At 52.1% G+C, this 6,194-nt stretch overlaps 1 long non-coding RNA gene across 2 annotated transcripts; it reads left to right on the plus strand.

The window, feature by feature from the left end:
- Window positions 1–534: 534 nt before the first annotated feature.
- Window positions 535–5,143, plus strand: LOC136792979 (uncharacterized). 2 transcript variants are annotated; one of them, XR_010837643.1, is made up of 3 exons: window positions 535–685; window positions 3,903–4,066; window positions 4,459–5,143. It is a non-coding gene; the product is annotated as an uncharacterized lncRNA (long non-coding RNA). The 2 variants fall into 2 exon arrangements; XR_010837642.1 differs by having other exon boundaries at window positions 536–707.
- Window positions 5,144–6,194: the final 1,051 nt, after the last annotated feature.

The following is a 6,194-nucleotide window of genomic DNA, read 5'->3' on the forward strand; positions in this document are numbered from 1 at the left end:
GAATCCGTCAAGACTGGCTTCTGCTCAGAAGGCCTCTTTCTCCTGCACCCACTGTCCCATCAGGACCCTTCAGAGTTACCTCCACTAGAGCAGCTAACACCCCGCTTTGTAATTGCCTGCGTCCTCGACACCCTCCAGACCCCTCCCAGATCCCTCCCCGGCCAGGACAGAGTCTATCTGCCCCTCTGTGCCTCACCTCAGGCCCCAGGAAATGCGTGCCGCGTTTGAACGGAAACAAGAACGGCCAGCATCCTAGACACACACGTGTCCCCAGCTCCTGGCCCGCAGACACACAGCCCAGCCGAGAGGCCCCGGGGTGTGAAGCGTGGAGCCCAACCGTCCCCGCGTGAGGCCCGACCCCGCCGTTGACCCCCAGCGGGACACCGGGCAAGAGACTGAATCTCGGCGAGCCTCCCTTTCCGCAACTCTGACACGGAGCTAATAATAGGATCTACCTCTCCCCGCTGCAGCGAGGATTAGCACAGGGGCTGGTGATACGCAGAGTTCGGTTAAGCACCGGCTATAATTATCGCTAAGCACGCGGGATTTATGGAGTCAGGACACACGGCCTTCGCTCGGCCATCGGTCCACCTCCTCCCCCTATATGCGCGCTTCCCAAGGAGAGGGAGCGAGAAGCCAGGTGCCCCTGGGAGCTGTGAGTCCTTCCTTGTGGCTGGGGTGTCAGGTGAGACGGGGCGGGGCAGCAGGTAAGATGGGGCCGGCACCAGGCCAGGCCGGGCGGCTTGGGTTCCTCCCCAAAGGCAACGAGCGGGGAGCAGGGGACGCTATGGAGAAGCTGAGGGACAAAGGGTATCTCTGAGTGCTAGGAAGGTGCCTTGGGGGGGCCGGGGTGATGGGGGCTCACTCTGGGGGGAGGAACTGGAGTCGGGCAGGAAGCGGGGGTGATGGTCCACACGGGAGAAGACACAGCCAGGCCCTTGGCCTGCAGCCCAGTGGGCATGGAGAATGCCCTGATTCCGAGCCCACTGCCTCTAGATTTCTAGAGAGATCTGGCAGGGACTGAAAACCTGCATGCCGTCTGCTAAATCCTGGGTTTCCATTTTTACAAAAGTGAAAGAGACACAAGCTGAAAGTCACTTTGATAGTTTGTTCTCGTTCACTCAATGCAGTATACTCTCTTTATTGGCATCACTCAATACAGTTTATTCTCCGTGTTCACGGCAGTGACGGCCTATAACGGCACGGTGAACACTGAGTAACGGACCGAGAGCCACTGCCCCGGGGGGGAAGACGGGCTTAGTTGCCTGCCAGACTTTGGTCACAATTTTCTTGTTGTTGTTCACTGATTTATACATAACCTTGTTTTACGTGGATCTCAGCTTGAAGGCACCTTGTCTGATGCATATTGTTGACTCACTGACGTTAAACCCACAGCCAACAGTGTTGTAGCACATGCCCAGAGGAAGCTTATCTAAACTGCATTTTCTCCGTAAGCGCCATCCCAGCCCCTTTATGCTTCGGACGCCAGACAGCACTTGGGCTTTATGCTTGGGGAGGCGTTCGAAAGTGTAAAATCACCAAGAAATAGCGCAATACTGCAAAAAAGACACTCGTTTACAGGATGCAAGTTCGCTCAACCTTAGCTGGGAACGCGTGTCAGAGACAGACTCCCGTTGCCGGCTTCTCTGCACACGCCCGCGAAAGCGCTGTGCTCTAGATTCAGGGCTCGCAGGAGCAGTTTTAGTGGGTAGGCGAATTCTCAAACATGGAATCCGCCAATGATGAGCTCGACTGTATATCCAAAACATTATCATGTCATCATGTAATGAATATAAACATCATCAACGGGTAGTTTACATTCTCTTTTTCGTGCTAAGTCTTTGAAATCCGGGGTCCATTTTGTACTCACGGTACATCTCAGTTTGGACAAGCCACGTTTCAAGTGTCAAAGAGCCCCACACCGCGAGTGGCTTTCATATCAGACAGTGCAAGTCTCTATAGAGCTTTCTTCAGACTCTCCAAGAGACCTGTGGACTCAAAACTAAAAATAAAAAGGCGATGTCAGATACAGCCACCTTGGAGATGCCACGTGGCAATATCTAAGAATTTAGCCGCGCATTTTTCCTTCCACCCAGGAATTCCACTTTGAGGCCGGGGCCCCGTGAAGTGTACCCCTCAGCCCAAGGCAACACGTATAAGAATATTCTTTGCACCCCTGCTCGTAAGAGCACGCTAGTGGCGAAAAATAAAATGTCCATGCTGGGAAGAATGCACCCATAAAACACAGTATGTCCATAGACTAGACTATTCGACATCTTTGCAAAAGAGCGAGCCTGAGCTCCGTGTAACAACACGAGGAAACTCACACACAGCGGTGAGCTGGTGAGGACAAAAGCAAGCTCGGGAAGGTCAGAGACGTGATGCTATTTATACAACATTTAAAAACAGGCGAGGGCTTCCCTGGTGGCGCAGTGGTTGAGAGTCCGCCTGCCGATGCGGGGGACACGGGTTCGTGCCCCGGTCCGGGAAGATCCCACGTGCCGTGCTGGGCCCGTGAGCCGTGGCCGCTGAGCCTGCGCGTCCGGAGCCTGTGCTCCGCAACGGGAGAGGCCGCGACGGTGAGAGGCCCGCATACCGCAAAAAAAAAAAAAAATAAATAAAATAAATAAATAAAAAAATAAAAACAGGCGAGGCGATACTCTGTGGCAGTTACGGATTCAAACGCGCGTAGCAGAAGTATTTTTTTGTAAACACGAAAAACGACGAACACCTCCTTTAAGGATGGTGGTTACTTCCGGGAGGGAAGGGAAGGATTTGGAGACGGGTAAGTACACAGAGGGTTCCAGTTACATTTGAAAAGTTGTGTTTCTTCCGCTGGGCAGTGGTGGACATGGAGCTGTTTACTGTGGTTATCTGGGATATTCTGCGTGTGTGTGCCTGAAACATTCTTTTGCACGAGGAGTTATAGCAAGGGTTTGTACTGCTGTGTTGACCTGCTCAGACAGACAGACAGTGAGGGGTCATATGCGGCCTGCATGTGCCTTGAAAAAATACTAGAGCCACTCTGACAGGTAGATGGTGAGGATTCCGTGAGATTCCTGCACGGGCGAGTAAAGCCCCCAGCACAGTATCTGGCCTGTTGTAACTGCCATCATCGTTATTTGTTGAGAGCCATGATATCACCAAGCAATCGCTCTGTTCTAGGTGCTATGTCTAGTGTTTGCATGCACTATTTTGTTTAACAGCTTTTATTCAGTGTCTGTAGGAACAAAGCCCCCTGCCCGGGGGCGACAGAGAGAAAACAGCATGACCCCCGTGAACATAGAGGGGAGGGCAGCCCAGGCTTCATGACGCCCCCGATAACTGCTCATGGCCAAGATTCGCCCTACTACTTCGTAATCTTATTCTTTCCGGACAAGACGCATCAATTTAATGTTACGGGTGGTTTTTTTTCTTTTTCTTTTTCTCTCTTTTTTTTGGCTCAAGGATATGGGGGTGGGCAGGTAAGTAATCAACTGAGCATCATTTTTTCTTTTTTTTTTTTTGTGGCGGGGGGTGGGGGGGGATGCCATGTGGCCTGTGGGATCCTAGTTCCCCGACCAGGGATTGAACCCTGGGCCCTCGGCAGGGAAAGCGCAGAGTCCTGACCACTGGACCGCCAGGGAATTCCCCAACTGCACGACATTTGAAGTGCAGTTAATGCTTGATGTGATCTTTCAGTAAATATTTTATTTGGAAAAATATATAAAGTATATAAATAATATATAAGATATATACCAGACATCATATATATATGATAGTCCATAGTATATATAATTATATATAAGATCATGTATATTGCATTTGTGATTGTATCAGGTCCGATCATTATGTATTGTCAGTGTATAATGTGTTACAAACTTTAAATGTCTCTTTGACGATAATGCTGTGGGTACAACCAGCAATTGCTCCCATTTCATGAGGAGGAAACTGAGGCACGGAGGCAGCTGGACACTCGGCCAGGGGGACAGAGGCAGCAGACGGTCACAGGAGGAGTCCTTGGGAGCTGGAGAGCAGCAGACACGGGGCTGCGGGGCGGCAGGAGGCCCAGCCCAGCTTTAACAGGGTGTGTGCGCCCTGGGGCCTGGGCTGGGCCTCCCCCCGCCCCCCACCCCCGCACCATCACACCCTGCCTCTCCCGGTCACTCTGGGTGACCCCACACGGAAGTGTGGCTAAATGGGGAGGTGTAAAGCTCCCCGGATCATCCGTGAGCCTCCTGGGGGGCTGGGGAGGGCCAGAGGCCTGCAGCGGCCCCTCTCACCCTCCCGCTGGGGGACCCAGGTGGCCAGCTCTGCAGCCTGACCTTTCGGCTCCAGCCCAGCAGCTGTCCTGCAGGCCCCGCAGCTCCCCAGGGGAGGGACTCAGCTCCAGCCCGAGTGGGGTGGGGGCGTGGTCGAGGGCAGCCTGGGGTCCCCGGACGTCTCTCTGGCTGCTGACCAATGTCTCTGTTTCCCCAGGGCTCAGTCTCCCCAGCAGTAAACTGGAAACCACCATCCTACTCGTCCAAGCCTTGTCGGGAGGGCTCCACAAAGGCTTGAATGAATTTTAAAAAGTTAGAAAATAAAGAGCCAGGGCCTGACACCTTATAAGCATTGAATGAAGGGTCATCATTGCATTATTTCATTTTAGTTTTGAACAGGTAACATGCTGTGGGGGAAATTCAAATAATACGAAAGGCAGAGTGATCAAAAGTTCCTCCAGGGGCTTCCCTGGTAGCACAGTGGTTAAGAATCCACCTGCTGATGCAGGGGACATGGATTTGAGCCCCGGTCCGGGAAGATCCCACATGCCGCGGAGCAACTAAGCCCGTGCGCCACAGCTACTGAGCCGGCACTCTGGAGCTTGCGAGCCACAACTACTGAGCCCACATGCCACAACTGCTGAAGCCCGCGCACCTAGAGCCCGAGCTCCGCAACAAGAGAAGCCACCGCAACGAGAAGCCCTCGCACCGCAACGAAGAGTAGCCCCCGCTCGCCACAACTAGAGAAAGCCCGCGCGCAGCAACGAACACCCAATGCGGCTAAAAATAAATAAATAAATAAATTTATTTTTTTTAAAAAAAGAATCACTATGCTGTATACCTGAAACTAACACAATATTGTAAGCCAACTGTACTTCAAAATAAAAAAAAAAAGTTCCTCCAAAGTCACATGTTGACATCGATTACTGACTCAACTAAAGCGGCAATAGAAAATTGGGAGAAGAAGAATACAGACTGAGTATTAGCTTATTTTAAGGAATTACCGGGGCTTCTCTGGTGGCGCAGTGGTTAAGAGTCCACCTGCCAATGCAGGGGACACGGGCTCGAGCCCTGGTCCGGGAAGATCCCACGTGCCGTGGGGCAGCTGGGCCCGTGCGCCACAACTACTGAGCCCGCGCGCCACAACTAAAAAAAAAAAGGAATTACCGTTAGTGCTGTTCGATGTGATTGATAAAAGTTTTGCAGTTGAGCTGGAAATTTTCCTTCGTTTGACGGAAACGTAAACCTGAGCATTGGGGCAGAATTTATCACGACGTCTGTAGTTTATTTAGTCACTTTTAGCTTTTCATGAGGGAAAATTTCTAGCAGAACCAAAAGTAAAGAGTAAAGGAACCGCCTTGTGCACAGCAACACATGTGCTGTTGACTCAAGATCCCTACCCTCACTTGGGCCGTGTTTTTTTATCCGCTGGAGTATTTGAAACCCAACCCCAGGCATTGTATCATTTCGCCCCAGATGATTTCCGTAGGCTGCAATTTACTTTAAAATACTCCATCCCCACAAAAGAGAAGAGAGAGAGAGAGAGTATGGCAAAGAGTAACGTTTGTGGAGTCTGGTCAATGGAGTGGAGGGTGTTCCCTGCGGCTTTCCTTTTGCACTGTTCTGTGCTTGCAACTTTCCACAAACCTCGAAAAGCCAAGGAACAAAGGAAGTTCTGCCTCTGCACCACAGCCCCCACCACCCCCTCCAGCCCTGCCCAGGTTCCCAGGGCCAACACAGAAGCCGGTTTCCTGGGGATCCTTCCAGAGGCCCAGAGACCTTTCTAGCTGCGTCTTTATTAATAGCAGGTCGTAGTAGTAGTTGAAACCAGGGGCAGGCGTCCTGGCTGAGTCACACAGGCCTGTCCCGGGTCACCCCACACCTCCTCCCCTCTGACCCCATGCAAGCCGATTGCCTTTGGGGTGGCTGAGAGGATGCGGGATAAAGGCCCCA

The sequence above is a fragment of the Kogia breviceps genome, chromosome 18 (genome assembly GCF_026419965.1).
Source record: "Kogia breviceps isolate mKogBre1 chromosome 18, mKogBre1 haplotype 1, whole genome shotgun sequence".
In the NCBI taxonomy this organism is placed as follows: domain Eukaryota; kingdom Metazoa; phylum Chordata; class Mammalia; order Artiodactyla; family Physeteridae; genus Kogia; species Kogia breviceps.